The following is a 24506-nucleotide window of genomic DNA, read 5'->3' as shown; positions in this document are numbered from 1 at the left end:
AGCAGAGGATCCTGGCCACCAGAGGAAAGCCAAGCTTGCAAGCTGTGCCACTCACAAGGCGTTAGCTCACATCGTCACAGAGGAACATGGTGGGTGAGTTCTTCTAGCCTGTGCGCATTCTTTGTGTCATTAGTGTGGTGTGTGTGGCAGAATGTTAGGAGAGAAGTAAGCCTAGGATGTGGCTCTGCTAATCATGTGTTGAGTTGGTTCTGTGTGACTAGAACTAGAGTCTCAGAAAAGGCCACCTTCCAATTTAGACTTGAAGACTGGTATGCCACGAGATAAACCATACAGAATAGAAGTGCCGCGTGAGAACTGACAAATGCGCAGAATGTCGTCTGAAGAAAGGAATTGCTTAAGTGATGTCTCGAAGAGACACAGTTCAAATAGTAGGGAGACCCTACAACTTCAGTTTGGATTTGGATACCGCTCACGCACATTCTCCTCTCTCTCTCTCTCTCTCTCTCTCTCTCTCTCTCTCTCTCTCTCTCTCTCTGATTCATGCATGCCTACATACATGTGCTCTTTCTTCTGTCTATGATCTAATGGTCAAAATGGAAATCAAAGAAGAGGCAAAAAAGAATAATAGACGTATCAATCTAAAATAAATAAACACAACATGAATCAGCGGTCTGGTAGGAAAGAGTTCTAAGTAACTTAGTGACCTCTTATGAGAAACAGCTGACACCGAGAAAGACCCATTCAATTCAGGTTTAATGAATGATGACTAATAGAAAATCAGTAAAATGTTAAAAAGAATATATACATATATTCATATATATATATATATATATATATATATATATATCACACTCAGGACCCATGAAAGATCAGCTTAGAGGAAGTGCAATGACACAGGGTGTGCTTTGATCACCAACACACACACACACACACACACACACACACACACACACACACACACACCCCACTACTACTATACCATTTTGTTTTTGAAAAAAAAAAGGAAAACCTTTATTGTACAGTCAACCAGCAACAGAAGGCCAGGCACTATGAGCTCAAACCTGCTTTCTTCGTAGGTTGGTAATGGATAGTTTACCTAAAAGCAGATAAAGACGTTGCTTATTGATTGTACAGCATAACTTCTCACAGATCATGGAATTCTCTAGAGCAGTAGCTATATTTTGCAATGGAAATTCTGAACTTGTATTTCCTCTGCTTGCTTGCTTGCTTGCTTTCTTCCTTCCTTCCTTCCTTCCTTTCTTTCTTTCTTTCTTTCTTTCTTTCTTTCTTTCTTTCTTTCTTTCTTTCTTTTTTTTTCTTTTTTTCGGAGCTGGGGACCGAACCCAGGGCCTTGTGCTCGCTAGGCAAGCGCTCTACCACTGAGCTAAATCCCCAACCCACTCTTTCTTTCTTTCCTTCTTTCTTTTGCTTTTCTTTTTTCCAAGGTAAGGTCTCACTACGTAGCTTACCATGGCCACGATCTTGTAATCCTCCTACCTCTGCTTCCTCAATGCTTAGATTGTAAGCATGCATTGAACCTTCATATAAGTCTTCAAATGCATTTTTGAAAACCAGTTTCAAACTATAAAAAAACATTAGTGACAAGTCTGGAAGCTCTCCCTGGAACACGAGTCGCAGGCTATTTCATTTAAAGACTTTATGTCTAGGTGAATCAAGCCAATTGTAGCATTAACCCAAGCAAGTTAACATGCGTCTTCCAACTTTTAGGCAATGATATTAAAAGTGAGGCAAAATCTTAAGCTGGTAAATCAAAAGAGGATATGAACACCCGGTTGATGCAAAAATGGCAGATATAAAATAATAATAAAGACAGAAAGAGGGGAGACAAAATCAAGGTGAGTCACTTAAACACAGAGGTGAACTTACATGTAAAAGGAAGAGGCACTTGGCTAGCAAGATTTATATAGCGCATCTTTGAAAGAGTTGTTATAGTTGTTGATAAGAAACAAACAATGAATATAAAAGCATACCGTGTGGTAAGAATAGCTTAGTTGGTTCAGAGCCCTGGATTCCATTGTAGAACCACCTGAACTTAAGTACTGTGACACACACCAGTCATTATTGCACTTGGGAGGTAAAGAGAAGAGAATCAGAAGTTCAGTGCCAGCCCATGTTGCATAGTGAATTGAAGCCAGCCTTGAGACCCTGTTTCAAAAGAAAAAATAAAGATACAGAATTCTAAAACAGGAGGATGAGGTAATAGCTCACTGAGTAAGACCAGTTCTTGAACAAACATCAATACATGAGCTAAATTCTCAGAATCAACATTAAAGAAGAAAGGAAATGCAGACAAAAGTACCTAGAGATTGGTTGCTGTAAACCAGTCTAGGAATAGGTTCTCATTATGAGACCCTGTCTCAGAGTAATGAGGTAGGAGGGGCTAGAGCAGGATACTGCTGCACGTGTGCACATCTGCATAGATAAACCTCTCTTTCCCTCTCTGTATGCCACTCTACACACACACACACACACACACACACACACACACACACGCACAGAGAGAGAGAGAGAGAGAGAGAGAGAGAGAGAGAGAGAGAGAGAAATGGAATTTATATAGCTAGTGTGGTATGAGATGAGAAACAATCCAATCTATATTTGAGAATTTTATACATTTATACAATTTATTTATTTGTTTTGAATGCTTGTTCATAGGCATTTAGAATGATTTTGAGATGCTATGGACCCTTTAGAAGGTAGAGTTTATCTGGCAGACACATGTTACTGGAAACAGGTCCTTGAAATTTGAAGTCTATACCTGGTACCTGGTTCTCCATTTCCTAGTCCTTTTTTGATCATATAAACAAATTTTGCTGTGTGTTCAAAATAAGCCACTATGTTGTGCATACCCTTCTGAACCCTCATACCCTCGTGAAATGATAAAGTACATATGATCAAATGTATAAGCAATAAAAGCAAAAATGGGTGAAATAAATTATTATACTATATCCCGCACATATGAACAAAGTATGTATGTGTCACTTTAAAATATTTCAGTATTTTAATCACAAATACACATTCTTTTAAGCCATTAATTTCACTCAGAAATATAGTCTATGGACATATTCAATATATATGTGGTTATGTTCATATATATGATTGTAGATAAATATATGATTATTCATGGTGATTTCCTACAAATTTGCTTATAAAGAGAAAGTATGGTGATCACCTAAATATTGATTCATACAGTACTATTTATATAACTTGTTACATAGACATGGTGTAGTTTATTATGAACAGGAAATAAAGAATAAAAAATATTTTATATAGAGATAGGAGATGATCTCCATGGCAATCAACATTGATCACCAGCTTGACAAGATCTAGAATCTCACTGAAGCAAATTCTCTAGCTATAACTATTAGGGGTTTCCTAAATTTAGATAAACCGTGGTAGAAAGTCCTACCCTTTAGCACACCATTCCGTGGTTTGTAGTCTTAAATTGTATGAAAAGAAGGGAGATAGCTGAACCCAGGCATCCACTGCTCTCTGTCTCCCGATCGTGGAAACAGTGCCATGAAGCCCTTGCCACCTCCACTTTCCAATCCATCATGCAGTGTAGTTCTGAACAGTGAACCAAAACAGAGTCTTTTCCCCTTCAATTGCTTTGAAAGTGTATTTTTTCACAGCAACAGGACAGACATTTTGTTAGGCTGTGGCTGTGGTCAACCTGACCATTGCCTGGTTTGAACACCTTTGCAACTGGTTTGGGAGAAGGATGTGATAAGATGGGGGCTGGAAACATCCTTGGATGCTATAAACAGAGAACAATGGGCTGTTCTGGAACACCAGAAAAACAGAACTGTGGGCAATGAAGGCCCAGCTCATGAAGTTTCAGAGTGGAACAGGACTCTTAGCGGGAACTGACCTACAGACCAAAATGTACATATATACATAAAAATTATATATATTTATATTATATATATTATATTTATATTATATATATATATTCTAGCAAAGAATCTGCCCATGTGTTGAGAACTTGGATGGAATGTAATTTAGAGGTCTACAGAGAAATAAAGCAGGACAAAAAAATGTAGACAGGAAGATGTGAAGATTGCTGGGGTGAAGGTTTCTGAGCAAGTTTGAAGCGTCAGACAAGGAGAATGCAGACGGTAGAGCAGCTATGATTGTTAGGGAGGCTGCACTGTCAAAGAGAAACCTGGCAGTTGGCACCAAGCAACAGGGAAGGTGTCTGAGGGCAAGAACGCATCCACTGGAGGCTCCATCTTGTGAAAATGCAAATTCCTTTGTACGGGGAAAGCTTAAACTAAGAGATTGAAGGAGCTCCAAGACTGAGGCCACTCCCTGCTTAAAGCCCCCTTATATAGGCAAGGGTTTCCAAAGTTAGGATAGGGAGAAAGCTTCAGCTGTGGTCTAAAGGGGCTAGGGCTTGTCCTAAGCTGACAGAACTTGGCAGTGTCATCCATGTGAACATGCTTTTGCAGATGTGAATGACAGATGATTGGGGTTGGGGAGCGGTGGAGGATTGTTCTAGAGAACTCTTAAGGCCAGGAAATGTGTAGCAAACTCAGAGTCCCTGCAAAGGGCTGTGAAAGGCCATTGTACAAGGCTGTTAAAATGAAGCTTAGGTTTCAATGGAGACCTCAGAATGTTAGAAAATGCCAGAACCAGGAAATGTCTGCCAAGGGGAGCTGTAGGCAGGGAGTGGAGTTAGCTGAATAGAGTACTTGCTGCAAGTGACAGAATTGAAGCGGTTGTGTTACCTAAGCTCTTTGGAACTAAGACTGGTTTGTAACAGGCCCCAGGTGCCTGACGTGGATTTGGTGTTTTCTGTGAGGCTTTGTTTTTTTCCTTAGTCTGATCTCTTTTTGCTACAACCTTATTCTTTCCCTTTGGATTGAGAATGCCTATTTGGTGTCATTGTGTGTTGGAAACACATAGCATTTAGTTATAATGTAGGGGCAAATAGTTAAGACAGCACTGAGACTATTAAACTACAAGGTCTTTTGAAGATGGACTAGATGCATTTTGCATTGTAAGACAGCGATACTGCTGTGGCACAAGAGGAAGAGAACAGTTGTGACTAGTTAATGTCAACGTTAATGTGGCAAGTTTACAGGAGGCAGACTTGTGATAGTTAATTTGGATTGTCAGTTTGATAGTATATAATCATTTTGGAACAAATATTTGCACAAGTGGGAAGACTTACTCTAAGTATATGAAACGTCATTGCATGGCCTAGCATCTCAGAGTTCATAATAAAGAGAAAGCAAGCGTCACATGTGAAGACAATACAACAGACTCTTAAGGCTGCTAGTGTCTTCCCTGCCATGATGAACTGCACTGCAGTCTATTCCACTTGGCGGTCACCACACATGAATCAGGAAGGGCAGTTCAACCCAGAAGAAACCACAAGGCTCACCAACTGGCAAGAAGTCACAGGAACCTCACGAGAAGTTCTATAGCAAGTTTCTCTCTATGGATTCATCACAAGGGGAACTCAGCAGCACAATGTAAGGTAAACCAGTACATGGGTGTCATTAGTAAAGAATGACCAGGCAGAGCAAAGCAAACCAATGCTTGAGCTCCCACTGTCTGCGGGGTAATATCTATATTCCTTCTGAATACCATGTGTCCTTTCATGTGTGTGTGTGTGTAATGCCTATTAACCCAGTACTTTTATAGGACTCCTGAGTGTGAGAATGGAATGAGTGGGTCTCTGATTCTTGTGCCTGCTCCTGGGACTCTTTCTCTTATTGGGTTCCTGTGTCCGACTTTCATACAATAGTTTTGCTTCATCTGATTATTTTTTAATTTTGTCATGTTTGGTTACTATATCTTAGAGACATAATTTTTTTAAATGTGAAACAGAAAAAGAGAGGAGCTGGAAAGGAAGGGAGGTAGGGAAGGAGCTGGGAGCAGTACAGGGCAGGACAACTATAATTAGGATGTATTATATGAGAAAAGATCTATTTTGAATAAAAGAATAAAAGGAAAACTATTAAATTTATTGGGTATAACTTACAAGTATATGAGGAAAAATAGTCAATAGATTGACCGATGAAGTTTCAGTGGCATGAGACTAGAGTGTCCCGCACATGCTTTGTTTGTTCAAATGACCCTACGATCATCCCTTTGACTATATTCTTTTCCTGCACAGAATGTTGCTCATCCTGAGTTTTTGCATCTCAAAGTTCAATCCATCTTTAAACCATCCCGGGAATCATTGCTTTTTTTCTGTGTTCCTTCTAATAAAGGACAGCAAAATAGATTAAGCTCATACAGCCCTATCAGAAAATGAAGGACTCCAAATACATGTCCATTGGTCACTTTAAGATCTTATGCCATTTAATCCAAGTCTACAATGTGAGCCTATGCCAGTAACGAATGTCAAAACAGGTCCGAGAACATTAGAGAACACCCCCCACCCCATACCAAGCATTGTACAATAGGAGTTAGAGATGCAAACTTGGATCTCAGATTCTAAAGATTTCTCTGCCAGCTAAACACTGTCATACTTGATGGAACATCTGCCACTTTTCATTAGAGCTCAAACTTCTGAAATCACCTAGTTTGACACTTGTGATTTACAAAGGAGGAAAAGAAAACAGGAAAGGTTAACGGCTTTGTAAACTAGTTTGTTAATGCCAGTGGGGTTGGAGAGAGGTCTGTAAAAACATATGTATGTAATTAGGGCAAAGGATGTAAGGTCAGCCAGCTATTTCACACCTTTAAAATAGATCTTGGAATTAACAAGATAATTGATAGTCTTTGAAATGAGAACGCCGGCTCATACCTCAGAGACTCAATCATAGAAAGCCAAACCATCTGAGAATGAATGACCATTTATGAAAAGAGTGACTGCCCAGGACATTTATATGCATACGCTATTGTCATTAATGCTTTGCCGAGCATCTTCCTGTCCTAAAGACAAAATGAGTTTTTGGCATTTCGATACAAAGGCCATGTGCCTGACAATAAAACCAGAAGGCTTCCAGAGCTCACTTACTTGTCTCCTCACTCTAGTATCTGGCTCCCATCCCACAGCCTCTACCACACTGGCTCAGGAAGTAGGCAATTTCCTGCCCTGGCGGAGCCGGATATTAAGGCTTCTTTGTTCCTTATCTCTGAGAAATAACACCTCTCTGTAACACTGCGAAGGTGGACTGGCTTGTGCACAGAGTCACCTAAATGACTCTCTGCTATTCTTTAGCCTCAGTGTTCTCTGAGGCCAAGCAATTCACCCACAGCCTAATTATAATAAGCTATGGGGTAATACATAGCCCACTGGTTTATTATTGTTTATAGAGTGCCATATAATAGAATGAAGGAGTTTCTTTTTTCTCCCAGCGAAATAAAATGCTAGAAGAACTTCTTTGCCTTCTCACCAATTTGACCAAAACACACATATTTGTATTTGTAGAATTCATCCTTTTTCACAGAGCCTTGTAAATGCACTCATTTATATCAGTGCAGATTAAACTGAGTTATGTAGGCTGTGTAACATGGGCAATGTGTTCCCTTTGGGGCCAATACATGGAGAGATAACAACTGCTGACAAGTCCGTGGTGCATCCCAGCGTACAGAGAGACACGTGACTTACCGATCTGTACAATAGGCCTTGTTCTCTGCTTGACTGACGGTTGGTAATCACATCTGCACATCCGCAACTTGTCCAGCAGCAGGTTTCTTCCATTTGGTTGGAATTTTCTTAATGCAATATTTCTATTCAACACTTCAAAGCCTTTTCAAAACAGTTCACTTTTCATTCAATGCATGCCCTACATTCCAACTTCTTCTGTTTGGAACGCTGATACCAAGGCAAGCTAAAAACAGCAATTATGATGACCACGAATAGAAAATAAAGTTTGGAAGTAAGCAAGAAAAACTGTAGGGAACATAGTCTGCCCTTTTTCACTAGCAAGGTTAAAGAAACCAAAATATTCCAGACCTAAAAGTTCTTGGAGATCATTTCATCTTGACAGATCATTTTAAATATGTGGTAACTATGCTTAGGGTGATGACCAGGGATGAAGAATTAACGAACAAGTTAATGAAATAATAATTACCTAGAGATAGGGTCCAAACTGTATGGGTGGATAGAAGTCTATGAACTCACCCAGAAGCAATAGAACAGAGTTTAATGAGTGGGCTTTAAAAAGAAAAATATTGAAAAGCAAAACACACACACACACACACACACACACACACACACAAACATACACATAAAACCAAAATAGTGAAACAATAAAATATAAATAACCTAGAAATCTGCAAGTTGTGAACCAACTTTGTGGTCCCTTAAAGTTTAGACACTGAATGGCAAAGATAAGATAAGGAAGATACTAGAGGTGAGCCTACTTTAACGCTTGCCAGAGAACCTACATTGCAGTAAGCTCAGAGAAGGAAGCTATTTGTCATGTCTGGAGTTTAGAAACTTCGGATAAATGTTCACCAAAGAAATACCTTCTGACCTAAACGTTAAAGATGATTGTCAGGTAGAATTAAACAGATCCATCAGAAAATCTCTCAAAAGTCAAGGACTCGGCGTAGATACAATATTCTCTTGTTGGGGCAGAAATAGGTCCCGTCCGGCATGAAAGACACTCTGTACAATATATAATATTTTCAGTAGTTTTTGTAAGCCTCCTCCCCGTACCCAGACATTCCATCCGTATGCATCTGCACATGAGAATGGACATACACAAACACACATGAATGTGCATGCACACACACACACACACACACACACACACACACACACACACACCACATATGTCCCATTACTATGTGTGGGCAGATGTCCTCAGTGCCTTGTTTACAACACTCAACTAATTTTGAGTATTAGGAAATAAGCACCCAGTTTATGTAGCCATAGGAACAGAGAGAACTTTAAGTGCTAGACGTGGCTAATTTAACTGACTGAAAAGCTGCAGACACTTGTCTAGCACCCACGTTTTAGGATGGGGTGTAAATGCAGACAGAGCAACAGTAGAACATTTTCCTGGACTTTTCGAGTTTGTAATAGAAATTGGCTGGTATCCTTTGCAGTTTTGCCTTTAATGTGAATGGAAACACATACTTTCCTGTACATTTACTGCATGTGAGGAAAAAAAAAGACTGTCTGGCTTTGAGGCAGGCACAAACCACCCCACTCTCTCACTAAGAGGAAATTCAAGAGAGAATTTAAAATGAAAACTCTGGCTTGTTCATCACACAGGAAATCATCCAATCCTACCAGACTAGCTGCAAACTAAGCGATTTGAGGTGTTCAGTAAGTGGCTGGTGTTTGATTATCGCTCAGTTGTTAGCATTGTGAGAGTAATGACTCTTCCACGAAAACACTGTTGGTCCTGAAAAATGTTCCTGATCACTCAATAAACTTGGGAGTCTTTTGGGAAACCATTAAAATGTAAGGGTTCTTTGATCCAGCACACACCCACACAGCAGCCAAATAGTAGTGACTGAGTGTCCGGGACAGAATGGATATGACATTCATTTTTTATAGCTCTTCAATGATACTGAAACTGAGGGTGGTGTGTGTCAGGAATTCTACAGCCAGGATATGAAAAGTAGTGAGAAATGATGGGGGGAAGTGATGTGAGCAGTGTGTGGAAAGACATTTAATTTGAGAGTGGACCCCATTTCCTTAGACTTGAACTTGATATGCCTGTAATTCCCCACACTTCATGGCCTGCTCAACTGGGTGACCTTAATGAGACCGTGGAAGATGCCACGGAAGACGCTTTAAGTTCTTACAATGATTCCTGAGGGTGCCATTTCTATTAGAGCTGAAGAGACTCCAGAGAATTTCCCAACACCAAAAGCTTCATGTGATCAAAGGAGCTGACTCTACATTTGAAAGGGGGATCTGACAGGTGGGAACCACAGAACTGAAGTGCTAAGGACTGATGATACAGCAAAAGCACTGATCTACAAGAAACTTATACAGAGACTTCTAAAAGACAGAGTTCTAGCGGGATTTAAAGGAAGATTTAGGGGCAGCGGTGGGAGGGGTGTGTATTAGCATAGGAAGATAGAGTCAAGGAAACAAGGCCCTATTCCTCCATGAATGATCTTTCTTTCATTTTGGCATGCTTCCTCTCAGGAGAATCTTGAAGCTTTAGAATTAGGAGGGCTACTCCAGATCAACTATCTCGACCCCATCACTGTATGTTTGGAGAAACTGAGACACCAAAAGTAGTGCTTGATTCAAGGCTAAGCCAGTAACTTGTTAATCAGAATTAGAGATCGCTCCTTTGACTTTTCTAGCTGATGATGGAAGACTGAATCTCATCCTGGATCCTACAGTAAACAGCTATTGTGTACTAGAGTTTATAAACTCACCAAGACCAGTTTTTCTCATCTGGTCTGCTTCAGAGTTCTTCCGGTAAAAACGAAGGTTTGGTGTGTGTGTTCACAGGAAAAGGCAAACAGTACTAACCATAAATAAAGTGTCCCTACCAGATGTTGTCTCTTTGGAGTTTGGAGACAGCTAAGGACTCTGTGTCTTTCTCAGGTTCTAGCATAGACAAGACATAAATACCAATAAAATAAAATGAAAAAGTCTTTGTTTTCATAAACTCAGAATAACCCAATTGTGTACAGCAGGGAAACCACCCAGTGCAGTTACTTCCAAGAAGTCTGTGCTATGTTCTCAAAACAATAAATGAACTCTTTGGGGAAAACAATACCCAACTGCAGTACAATCTAAAGCCTGTGTCCAGCAAGAGTTTAGTGACCTAAGGCTGATGGGAATAAATATTTCCTCCACTATAAAAACCAACAAACAATGTCTAAACATTATATAATTCTTCCTTATTTTCCTATTTTACTTAGTAAAATCTATTGGAACTATTCTGTATCAACAAAACAGATTTTAAAAATGTACAGGACCACCCAGCCAGTCTAGTGAACCATTCAATATAATGTCCATTTATTTAAAAATAAAAAAAGCACTCTCGGCAATCATGAACTAACTCATTAATTAAGTTCCTCAGTGAAATTGTTATCCAGTTTAAGCTGAGAAGGCTGATGTTCTAAATATAGACATGTAACTGGGCACTGTGTCAATTGCTTTCTATCTTTAAGTGGAAGAACATATACCAGAAACCTAGTTTTATAAACTGTCAGTTTGAAGATGTATTCTTGCTATGTCTCTTTTAATATCTTTGTGGCTAGCCAGGATACCAAATGATAGGAATGTTTGTGCCTTTTTTAAAAAAAAAATTGTGGGTATTTGTCATCAAGCTTATAAAAAATGACACATTCTCTCAGCTCAGAAATAGCAAGAATTGAATTACGAGGCTTTGGAGGGCGTGGAGTTCAACCATCCTGGTACCAGTGCGGTGAAGAAATTGCCAGTCTGATGCTGGTGCTAAGCCTGCAGCACAGTGATATTAATTTTTAACATTCCGAGACCAAATTCTTCCAGGTAAAATGGCACCATTGCTAAGAAAATAAGATACCTGAGGGAAATGAGGTCGTTCCTCAATTTGTTTCCCCTTAGTAACAATTCCGAGTCCATGTGTTTTAAAGTACAGATGCCTTCTGTCTCTCATCGGGACAATTTCATGGGCTTAAATCGAAGGCAACGAGCACCTTCCTATTGTAAAAACAGGAAAATGTTCTCAGAGACACAGGGAGTCATGAGAGCAATGCTTTGACTTATTCGCACATTTTTTTTGCCTTTTCTGGAGCGTTGGGGATAGAACCCAGGACCTCACACATACTAGACAAGTATTCTATACCAAAGGCATGTCCTTGATTCGCTGCACACAAATAATTTAATGTATGAAGCTGTGGTTATGGGTTGCTCTTTCCTAACTCAGAACGAGAGTAACATTTTAATATCTGCTTGAGAAGTTTTATTCCTTTAATACTCACAAGAGAAATTTCTTACAAGAATAAAATATTTCTACTGGATCGAACACACATTTACACGGCGTGGTCCAGACAGACTGCAGCAGAGAACCCCTTACCAATCAGCTTCCTATCCGGAGAGAAAGAGCAAATGAAAAGTACAGATGCATGGCTTTATATCTCCAAGATTCCGTGAGGTTCTCTTCTAGGCACATGGTTGGGGATATGGCTCCATTAGCAGAATACTTGTCAAGCCAAGCCCTGGATTCCATCCCCAGCACCACATAAAACCAAGAACAGTGATGTATGCCTTTAATATTAGCACTTGGGAGGTAGAGTTAGGATGATCAGAAGTACAAGATTATCCTCTGATACATAATGATTTTGAGAGCAGTCTGGCATATATAAGACTTAAAGAAACAAGTCTACACAAAGCGGATCAAGAGAAGAAAATGGTCCCAGAAGTAACAGGTCAGTGTGAAACCCATGGAAAACTGTGAAATAAGAGATCAATTACTTCATCTAAAGGCACTATGGACTCACACGGCAAACTGTAGGTTCGGGAGTCTGATAAATCGGGATTTGAAAAATTGATTGGTTTTACTACTAACTTGTAGAATGACTTGGACAAGTTGCTCTTTGTTCCCGGAACTTTATTTCTTCATATGTAACATGTGGATATCATTGACTATCTCAGAGAAATGCTGTAAGGATTAAGGAGCACGTGACTGGGAATGCATAAGCCAGGCCATGCCACACAGCAGGAGCTGGGATGATGACTACTCTCGGGGTCAGAGACTAGACTGCAAGCTTTAAAAATGGCTCCTAGAACTGAATAAGCATCTCCCCTAGTATAAAGCATTTAGTACAAAGCAAACAGCACCACATCAGAAGTCCATAAACCCACTCAAAAGCATCTGTTTTTCTTTTTCTCTTCTAATTATAAACTAAATTAAAGAATGAAATAAAAGGTTTAGTTGCAATTAGGAGTGATTTTATGAAGTCTGAAATTCAATGTGCAAGACTCTGGATTTGAGTCCTCGCACCAAAAATAGCCACAATAAGAAGAAAACCCGATAGTGAAGACAGGCATCTCCTAAAAAGAACTGAAGTCCACTAGACTTCAGAACGGCAGTACATAATGAACAGTAACACCCGGAATAGGTTCAAGATTCCTCCTACCGAGACAGGTATCGTGGCTCCTACCTGTGATGGCCACTCCTTGAAGGATAAAACAAGGGATCCTGAGTTCTTGGGCTTCCCAGCCCTGTATAGTGAGATCCTGTCTCTAAAACACGGAGACAAATAACCCCTTCATGTATACGTGACTGGGCTGGACAGGTGAAGAGTGACGTAGAAGCTGTTGTTGTCCTCATGCAGTCACTGCCCAGTGTATCACTAAACAGCTGCCCAACGGTTTGGAAACTAGATTATAAATTTGAAGCGTTCATGAACCTCATCTGTCGTTCTATTCCCAAAGAGAATATAAAAATATATTTTGTATTCTAACGTTTTAGTTTATGTTAGGCTTCTGAGAAACTATTCTGTTTCCACTTTTCAGGTTATAGGGCAATAGAACCTCGGAATAGAATATTCATTGTTTGCCCGGAAACTGGGAAAGTGAATAACACTCGAAATGTATATAAGAAATACTCAAGTTAATAAAAAAAAAGATAATAGAAAAAAAAGAATATTCATTGTTTGAATAAAACATGTCCAAAATTACATTCTTATATTTAGAAAAAGTAGACAAGAAAAAAAATTCCCTAAATGCAATAGAAAAATTATTTTGATATAATCATAGCCGGTAAGGGAATCTAGAAAGAAAGGAGGCGGCACAGAAAAATAATGATAATCTCTCCCTTGCCTCCTTTACCTCAGGTCGTCCCTTTATCCAGGGATGGCATACAATATTTTCCAAAGAAATATATGGTTTTTCTTTATCAATAAAATGCAAAGGTTACTAAAAAGTTGAGAAATACTAAGGAAACTCACCAGTCTGCAAATCATTTACACAGCACCAGGGACAACACAGTCTCCCTGTTGCTGAAGATGGATTGAAACCTTTAATCTCCCTCGGGTCAATAGAGACTCAGATCTGGTTTGAAGTGCTGGGGTTCTACTTGTACCAGAGGTTTCTCTGGAGTGACTGTGTCAGACCCTTTCGGTTATCCCTTCTCTTAGACAAAATTACTTTGCGTAAATGAACAAGATCCCTGAATACAGATTTGCTTCTCTACAGAACTATTGATATTGTGTTCACTTCAAAAGGAAAAATTGAGACTGTGTGTGGTGTCTCCTATAATTCTACCAGTTGGGAGGCTGTGAAGCAGGAGGAGTGCAAGGGTAACCTGGGCTATAATAAATCCCTGTATCAAAACAAGCCAACAAACAAACAAATGCAGATAAAAATAAAATAAGGAAAAATGTTGAGGAGATAAGGGTTTTGGGGGTGTTGTTTTTGTCGATTTGTTTGTTTGTCTCTTTGCTTGAGACAAGGTCTTACTCTGTAGCACAGGCTAACCCAGAACTTACTATGACGAGACTATGTTGAGTGCTGGATTACAAGTACGAGTCACCATGCCTTCTGCTGTCTTTCTCTTCGTCATTTTACACAAGCTTATGGAGACTTTTGACACCATCTTCTTTCAACCTTTCACATATGTGGGTCTTGTACTGATCCAACTTTGCCAGAAGAATAAAGTAATTTCTACTTAAACTAAGAATGCTATGAAGTCGTATGCTGTCCACTGGGTTTTTATTTCTTTACATCCCTTGGCTATCTGTTCAATGTTTTTATACTTGTTTCTTCAAGTAGCTCCTCATTATAATGTATTTGTTGCTTTTTTAAAAATCACACAAAAGAGAAAAAGGACTTTTCTTTAGGCAATATAGATCAATTCAAAATGATCTGCATAGCTCTAAAAAACTATATAAATGGTAAGTCTTGAAGTCTTAGCTGCTACCAGATTTCTGATCAGTTCAACAGAGTTTATCCTTAATAACAAGTCACAGTTATGGACCCCAAATAATAAAAGTATCCATGGATGCTCAAATCATTATCACTACAACCACTGCTGTTCATAAGAAGAACACACAAAGGCTGTGGGTGATTGCTGAAAATATTGGATGTGACTAACTGTAGAACTCGGTTGATGATATCATTCAAATAAAAATAATGTCATGACCAAATGGGTGGTAGATGTCATATGCCAGATAACAGTGGAAGCTGTATGCAGCATTATATAACAGAAGTGCTTTATGGCTTACTAAACATGTTAAATCCCCATGAGTAAAGGATGCATGGACAATATTGGGGTGGGGAGTAGCTTGGTCTCAAAGCACTTATCCAGCACGTACAAAACCCCAGGATCCAGCCTTAGTACTGGAAAAATGGAAATAAAGCCTATGTTTACTGCCATGAATAGAGGTTCTCCACATATGTATCCAAACTGAGGCACAGAGAAGAGCAGCTATTCTTCAGATATGACACTAGACAACACAGCTGGTGTCCTCCAATGACAGTTCAAAAGACGCTAGAAAGCCATTGGAGGGAAACGAAACGTTTGCATCATGTACGGAATCTGGAGCCACCCTCTCCTCGTGTATTTAGGTGGCTGAATCCAAACTGCATTAAACAACTGAGGAATAAGTGATGACAGAGAGAGGTGACATTAAGTCCAGAGATACCTTCTACAGAACTGCTTGCATGCCCTTAGGTTATTGGAACACACTTGCAGTATCTGTGAGACTGGCCCTTGAGAACTTTCAGTCATTTCAGTCTCCTAACAATTGAAATAGGCTTCCCTGTGTTTCAAACATCCACCTATCACGGGCTTCAGATGAAGGAAGAAATTATTACTAGACCCTTTACTGGCTGCTTTTCTGGGCCAACTTGACACAAGCTAGAGTCATCAGAGAGGAAGGAACCTCAGTTGAGGAAATGCCTCCATGAGATCCAGTTGTAAGGTATTTGCTCAATTCATGATCAGTGGGAGAGGGAACAGCCTATTGTGGGGGGTCCTATCCCTGGGCTGATGGTTCTGGGTTCTATAAGAGAGCAGGCTGAGAAAGCCAGGAGAAGTGAGCAAGTAAGCAGCACTCCATGGCTGCTGCCTCCAGATTCCAGCTCTGCTTGAGTTCCTGTCCTGACTTCCTCCAGTGATGAACTCTGATCTGGAAGTGTAAGCAGAATAAACACCACCACCGCTCCCCCAGTTTGCTTTCTGGTCCTGGTGTTTTCATTGTGTGTAGCAATAGAAACCCTAACTAAGACAGGCCTGAGCAGCCAATGCTACTCCTGGATAGCACAGTGTTTTGAAAAGACTGGGTAACCAGGAAAGTGTGGTAGCACCAGCAAGTGGCAAGGTTTCAGCCTGCACTTAACTAATTGCTTAAGAATAAGGACTTCAGAGAGAGACTCAGATTTAACGGTAATTTTTACAATTTTTGAAACCTAAAGAATCTTTTCTTTAAAACATTTTAAACTCCGGGACCCAAAACTTTTGAAATGTGAAAAACAAAACGAAATAAAACAAAACATTGGTTTGTGCATGACCAGTAAAGGTGACTGAATTGGAGAGCATTTTCAGGACTTGGACGTAGGTCTCAGTGTCTCCTGAGACATTTGGATGTCTGTCCTGGTGTCTACTGATGATGTAACTAGGACATGTATTATTTTCCCTTGTCCTTTACTTCTTTTTTTTATGAATTTGTTTTACTTTTAAATACCTACTACACCTGAAACACTGATAGTCATATAAGTCAGGGATGATATCTGTTTACTCTAAGAGATGCATACTCTAGGAATTTGCCTATGCTAACTGATTGCATACAAGTATTTTAACCTCAAAAGGAAATAAAGCTATTGACCTGTAATGCAATTTCTCATGCACAAAGGCAAGATCTGGTACAACGACTTTTTCTTTTTCTGAAAAGGAGGATAGTGACTTTCATGAGACTAAGGGATTGACAAACACCAATGTTTTAGAGTCTTGGATTTAATGCTAGATGAACAAGTGTCTGTTAATTCAAAATACTTAATGGGAACAATGCCTGATGAAATCCAAAGAAAGCACAGAGATTTTAGGGGTTTTTTTTAATACCTAGCTCTTAGGATAGCTGACCATATATTTAGCATTCAGGCATAACTGTCTTATTGTTTAAGGGAAGGAGACACAGAGAAAAGTCTTAGAATGAGTAAGAAGAGGCATCTTAAGTATTTTTAAAATTAAGGGCGCTCATAACTAAACGTAATTGCTACTGTAAAGTTAAGTAAACTGACACTCTAAATAAATGTGGAACTAACTGTAGCTTTTAAATTGCTTTCACCGAAACTAACCCTGTAAACCTAGTTGATCTAGCTTAGAATATCATCACAAGTGCACACATGCACATTATAGGCACAAGAGCATATGAAATCAAACCCCTGGGTGCACTCATCCTTTTCCGACCAGCTCTAGAAGAGGAGAACATGAGATCTATTTTTAAAAAAGGTTAAAATCTGTGTGGATGAGTTATTATAGAAGACTATTTTTAAAGCCAGATCAATAAAGGCAATTTGATGAAGTAAACTTTGCCTGTCAGTTCTCAAGCAGGACAGATATTTGTCCCATTTGAAGTACTGAATATATCATTTAAACCTCCTTGGAACTGCGCAGTAAGGATGACTTTACTCAAACTCATACCCCTAGAGCCCACAACACAGATGACACTGGATGAATTTGTTTGTTGAATGAGTGAAATGAGTCTGAAGTTTTCACACATGTTTAGGAGTTTAGCAGTTGACGTGAGTCTCACTGCTATCGTTACCCACCTTATTCCAGATTCAGCTATTAATGCCTGGGCCCTGATCGATTCCCAGAGAAGATAAGCATTAGACACAGGAGACTAGTTTCTCTGGAGCCTGGTCAGAACAGGCCCTAGCTGACTATGATAAAAACACTCACCAAAAGCAACTTGGAGGAGGAGGCTTTATTGGACTTACATGCCCCGATCACAGTCCGCCACTGAGGGAACTTAGGGTAAGAACTTAGGCAGGAGCAGAGGCAGGAACCATGGAGGAACGCTTGCTGCCCTGGCTTGCTCAGTTACCTTTCTTGTCCAGCCCAGCAACAGCAGCCCAGGGACAGCACTGTCCATAGTGGGCTGGATCCTCCCATATCCTTCAGCAATCAAGAAAATGCCCACAGGTGTACTCATGGGGTAATCTGACAGAGGCGATTCCTCAACCGAAAAAATTCCTTCTTCCCAGGCCTGCTAGGCTTGTGTCAAACTGACCAAAACTAATCGTGACAGAGGTGAGCAGTGAAACGGACACCAAGGTGAAGAAGAGAGGAAAGGCATTATGAATGGAAAAGGCTTGCCCGTATCCACATTTGTTATCTGTACAGGCATACGTCTGCTCTCCCCTAGATGTCCGAACAGAGAATTCTCTTATATATACACACAAGCTGGGTAAAGTGAGGTGGATAAGGCAGCATCCAATGCAAAGTCTGTTCACGAATGACAGATTTTCAATAACCTGGCCCTAACCCGCAGTTAATAAAGGCAGTTCTGGGGGCTGAGGATTTAGCTCAGTGGTAGAGCGCTTGCCTAGGAAGCGCAAGGCCCTGGGTTGGGTCCCCAGCTCCGAAAAAAAGAACCAAAAAAAAAAAAATAATAAATAAATAAAGGCAGTTCTGTGTTTGAAAAGTACCTGGTCCGGATCTGCGTCTCATTTTGTCGTGCTGAATGAATGAGGTCAGCGGCGGAGGAAGCAATGACCAACCTGTCTCCATTAAAACAGAATCCTCCCTCCACTCTTATGCGTATTGGCTTCAAAAAAAGAAGCTCCAAGAGAAGGAACCACATTATGATGCTGCGGCGACCTTGTCTGTTTAGCCAGGGAAACCACTGGCTGGTCCTGTCATCACACAGTTCACTTTCTAGAGTTCGCAACCAAGGCAAAATGAGGGCAAAACCTCCTCTCTCTGTTTTTTTTTTTTTCCTTCTCTCTCCTCTTCCCTACTAAACATAGGATAGGTACTAAGGCCTTCCCTCTCACGGAGAGCATTCCCTCAGCATTCTCACAAGCCCCCTTTGTTTCCTGCCCTCTGCCCCATCTATATGCAGCAGCCGCAGCCGCCCAGATGTTCCCTATCAAAGCCTGAGCCGTGCCAGCAAACTTTGGCAAGCGTAAGAGTGCTCTGCGTACTGGCCCTCCAGAAATACCTTTCCCCCCTCTGATTTCTGCAAATATTTTTAAATGTTAATGGGTTCCACTCACCCACAACCTAGGGGGAGGTTACAGAACAGGGCTCTGTGTGTCCAGCAAATTAGCAGCCGGGGATACTGCTTGGCGCCTGGGTTCTGTCCCACCCTGAGGCATTGGCTGGGGTTCGCCAACCTTCAGTGTTTAAGGTCAGTTTGCCAGCACATTGCCTTCTAGTGACAGAGGTTAGGTAGGTGGTTGACAGGAAAGTTCCAGTGAGCCACAAAGAAATACGTAGCCTTATCTTACTCTGAAGAGAGTTTGAGGCATCGCTGAAAACACTGAAATGTTTCTCGCCCCTTGTACTTCCTTCGTACCCTGTCTTTCTTTTCATACCTTTTTCTGTCTCAGTAAATAGATACAGAATAATTTGACCCCTGCTCTGATAATTTAGCAAGTTCCTTTGAAGCCTTGGTAGATACTTTAATAAAAATGAAGTGTGGGTTTTATTTGTTGAGTTTGGGAAGACGACGTATATTTGAAGGGGAAAGGAAAAGGGTGCTGGTTCATGTTTGCCCAGGAGAGACATACTAATCGCCTCCCTTGCATAGTGTCACCTGTTTTCACTTCTGGCTTGAGACCAGATAAATAATAATTTAAAGTCACTTGCTATGGGTCAAATACTTGTATCCTCCAGAATTCATACATTAAAAACCAAATCCTTAGAGTGACAGAGTTTGGAAAGGGTATTTGGGGAAATAGTTTTCGAGCTCTGAACTGGTATAGGATTTCCCTCTCTTCCTCCTCCTCCTCCCCCTCCTCCCCCTCTTCTCACCCCCTTTCTTCTCTTTATTTTCAGCCATCCATAAATCAGAAAGAGGACCCTCACCAAATATCCAAACTGGCCTTGATCTTCATCCTCCACAGTGGTGAGAAACAAATGTTTATTCCTTAAGCAGTGGAGGATACAAACGACCACACTTCGACACACCCCCCCCAGATCCCCCAATGTACACTTCCATTCTCTGCTTCCACTTGAGGAAACATTTGATTACTGGATGTTCTGATGAGAAAGAAGAGACAGGAAGATCCGGGTGAAATTTGCCTGTGGAGCCAATACAGGACTTCATAGCTCAGGTAACCTGAGTCTCAAAACCAGCCATCCATACACCAGGTCTCTGAGGAGGGAAACCTCATCTTACCATCCACATCATGAGATTTTACTATTCTGTAGTTTCCCACTCCTACAACTTCCCTATTAAATATTTTGATTAATCATTACATTTCCCTAAGAGCCAATCAATTCTTCAATGGCAAGTACCAACAATTATCTTTCAGATCCTTTCACTTCCTAGTCTCAAAGTTTATCCCTGCCATTTAAAAGCAAGCAAACAAACAACAACCAAAAGAGCTGGTTGTAGACTGTTGTATTTGAGTCCTGTACACTTTTTTTTAAATGTTTGTTTATTTATTATATATTCAGTCCTCCGGTCCTCTGCCTGTGTGTATGCCTGCACCCCAGGAGAGTGCACCAGATTTCATTACAAATGGTTATAAGCCACCACCATCTGGTTGCGGGGAATTGAACTCAGAACCTCTGGAAGAGCAGCCCTGAGCCTCTGAGCCATCTCTCCAGCCCACCTCCTGCACACTCTTAATCAAGTGCCCACAGTGAAAGGGCAGGCAAAAACTGAAGGTGCAATCTGGAATAAATCCTGCCTGACCTTTCCTTCTCCACTCCCAAATGTAAGCAAACCTTTGCAAGGTTGTACTATTTACTGACACTAGTACTTGTAAACTCAGCTCTAACCAGCAAGTTGGGAGGAAATCCAGAGTCAGCTCTTGACACTTTTGCTGAGATACCCTGAGATAAAGACTGGATTCTAACTTTATGCTTAGGCATGGAGACTGGGTTTTCTCAATTCTCTTCTTTCTCAAACAAGATTATCTATACTTAGCACGTCAAAACTTCTGCTATAATTATAACATTGAAATTAAGAAGGATTTCTACTATGGGTTACTTTTAAGATAGCTGTAAATAAGTTTAAGAGGAAAGTTGATAATTTGAAAGCACAATCAAGCCTCATGGCATAAATCTTTTAACAAATGGCAAATTAGCTTTGTAAAAAAAAAACAAATATTTATGTCATTGTTAAACCATTTGGACTTTTTGAATGTTGCAAAGCCTAATACACAGAATTAAACTTTGCCAGTCTCTGTGGTTTGACTCACTCTGAGTATAAACTACTAAAGCTCCAGTACAGGAACTTTCTGGATATCAGAACAGTAAAACGAACTAGCTAGTACATACATGTGACCATATTAAATACACTGTACAGAAAGTTTCTCCCAAAATGAAACTTAGAACTCTACATGACACAGCTATACCACTTTGGAGTATCTACTTGAAGCATTCCACAAAGATATTTGAATGTCCCTGTCTATTGCAAAACAATTTACAATAGTTTGGGTGCCTGTCAGTAGACCAGTAATGAGAAAGAAAATGTGGTATGCATCCACATTGGAGTTTATTCACCCATAAAGTAAAATTGAGTTATGGCATTTGCTGCGTGGAGACAGAAATCACCACGTTAAGTGAAATAAACTAGGGGCTGAAAGACAAATATCGCAAGTTTTACCTCAGTTGTAGATCCTGGATTTACTTTTTCTCATGTTTAACTCTTTTAGAATTTTCTTACCATGTATTTTGATCACATTTGCCTCTTACTCACTTAGCCCATATCCACCCCTGTTGTACCCACTCCACCATGTGTCCTCTTTTTAAAACCCATGGAGTACAGTTGGTGTTGCCCTTATACTCTTGGATGTGTGTGACCTTCCATTGGAGGGTTGCTAACCCACCAAGGGCTGCACCCTTAGAGAGAACCGACTCTCCCTCTCCCAGAAGTTATCAATTGCTAATGACCTATTATGGGACTTCATACCCACCATGCCTCTCCATGGTAGAGTTTTGTCTGAATGTCTATGAGTCTTGCACATGCTGTCTCACCTGCTGTGAATTCGTAGGAGCAACTGTTCTTCTGTATCCACAAACCACCATTTCCTCCTAGTTATCTACCACCTCTGATCTTCTAATCCTTCTGCCCCTTCTCCTTCAGTGATCCTTTAGGAGGGAAGAAAATATAGAAATCACACTTACGGGTAAGCGTTCTTCAGTCTCTCATTCTCTGCGGCTTGACCAGTTGTAGGTCTCTGTGTTTGTTGCCATCTACTGCAAGAAAAAAAAAACAACTAAACACCATTTATGGTGTAATGGGAGGTCAGCAGCAGGAGGTTTACCACTATGCCCATGTAATGAAGAGTAAGGGGTTCTTCTCTAGAGCTTATGGCCTGTCTAATCACAGATTCTTGCTTCTGGTAACAGTGTCAGGAGTGTGTTTCATCTTGTGTAATAGACCTTAAATTCAATCAGAGAGTGGTTGGGTAACCACATAACCCTTGCAGCATCGTTGCTGGTAATTGTAACCACCAGGTTCACAGCTGGGTAAAATCGATGATTACTTTGCTCCCCATTGTAGCACGAATGGCACCTTCTAACCCTATGAAACCTAGCCAATAGGGATGGAGCTTCCAGTTAAGTAGCAACTTGATTTCTCCATGTTTTATGGCAATAGATTCTAATGTAATGTTTCAAAGCATATGGGACCTCAGTGGCAAACGATTCTAAAATATATAACCAATTCTAGAGATTAGGCTTTTTACTTATTAGCCTGTGGTGCCTAGTAGAGACATCATTCTGTTATGGATAACTTCACTTAAACTCTTTGTGTCTATGTAGATATTTTAGGAGTATTGTACAGTAGAAGGTTTCCATATGACTTTTTTGAAATGCCTATAGCATTAGCTATCCCTCCTCATATTACTTACTTTATCCTGCCTTCCTACTCACCTGTATCCCATCTAAACCTTACTATTCCATTCCATTCCCCCTCTCTATCATTGATTCCAAGTTACATTACAGAGTTATAGTAATAAAAGCAGCCTGGTGCTTGTATAAAAGCAGAAATGTTGATCAGCAGGAGAGAACTGAGAATCCACATATAAGCACACACTCCTACAGATACTTGAGTTTTTACAAAAGGCCAACAATACACACTAGAGAAAAGATATCACCTTGAGCAAACGATTCTGGTCATACTGACTAGTTAAATGTGGAAGAATGTAACTCTATCTTTATCTTCCACCCCACATAACTTCAGATGGATTAAGGATCTCAATATAAGACTCGACACCCCAAATCTGAGACAGGAAGAAAGTAGGAAACATGCTTAAACTCATTGGCATGGAAAAATTAGCATAATTGCAAATCACACTCATCGAGAATAATGATTCATAAACCAGGCTTCAGAAAACCCAAAGGCTTCTGCCTAGTTAAAAGACACCATCATTTAAGTGTAGAGGCAGCCAATGGATTGGCAACCACTGCCTCTCTCTGCAGATGGGGCATAACTCTTGTCAAGCAAGGTACCCTGAAGTTATATAGCAACATCCATAAATATTTAGGTTCTATTTGCTACTCTCTTCATTGGTCATCTCATGTTGGCCATGGATCCCAGCTGGTACTGCCATCCTCTGACAGTTTCCATGATTATGCAACACACGTTGAAAACAGTGCCTTCCATAAATCCTGCTTAGTGATCGTTGCTATCAAATTCTCTCTTACATGTTAATGCCTTCCTAACCATAGGTATCCCATAATTTAAGGCAAAGATCTAGGTGCATAAGACATCACCTGTGGCACACATTTAGCTACCCACTTATGCATTTCAAATCAAACCAAAGGCAGTTAACCTGGACAGCATAGTATGGCTATTCTGGCTGTTGAGTTGTATTAGTCAGCTGGTACGTTTTTGGTTTCTTAACTAATTTTTTTTAAAAAATTAAAATATAATTACACTCGCCCTCCTTCCCTTTCTTCCTTCCAGTTCCTCTCATACACCTCCTCTCTTTGCTTCTTATTGTTAATAGGCAAATATATTGAATAGCCGATTACAAGGCCCATCCATGGGGAAGACTATGTCTGTCATCTATGTTAGCATATCTATTGGTGTTGTACTTCTACAGGTCCTGTTTAGGCAGCAAAATTGAGGCTTCATGAGTAAAGCTTCCCAGTAATTTCTAGGAGATACAATTGCACTGAAGCTCCTCTGGTCTTTTGTCTCTTACAATCTTTCTGGGTCCTCATCTATGATATACCCTAAGCTTTAGATGCAGGAGTTGTTCTCTAAACATAGCCACTGGCACCCTAACACCCCTTATTATCTGCATCTTGAACAATTGAGGTGAAGTTTCTTTGATGAAGGGTGAGAACATTTACCTATGGGTATAGAATTAATATTTAGAATGAAGTTAAAAATTATGCTTGCCCAGTACAGTGGTTGTGGGAGGTTCTTTTCTAGGATCCATGACTTCACTAACTCTGGGTAGTTGGCTAGTTTTCCAATACAAGGTATAATTTCCCTTGTGTTGTATAGGCTTTAAGTCA

General features: G+C 40.2%; 1 long non-coding RNA gene across 1 annotated transcript in view; it reads right to left on the bottom strand.

Moving 5' to 3' along the window:
- The window catches only part of LOC134481584 (uncharacterized), a 44844-nt gene that overhangs the window by 17250 nt on the left and 3088 nt on the right, over positions 1-24506 (bottom strand). The window contains exon 2 of the long non-coding RNA XR_010057274.1: positions 22161-22232. This is a non-coding gene — a long non-coding RNA (uncharacterized LOC134481584). The remainder of the gene's footprint in view (positions 1-22160; positions 22233-24506) is intronic.

The sequence above is a fragment of the Rattus norvegicus genome, chromosome 13, assembly GCF_036323735.1.
Source record: "Rattus norvegicus strain BN/NHsdMcwi chromosome 13, GRCr8, whole genome shotgun sequence".
NCBI lineage: Eukaryota > Metazoa > Chordata > Mammalia > Rodentia > Muridae > Rattus > Rattus norvegicus.
This window is presented reverse-complemented; position numbering and strand designations above follow the sequence as displayed.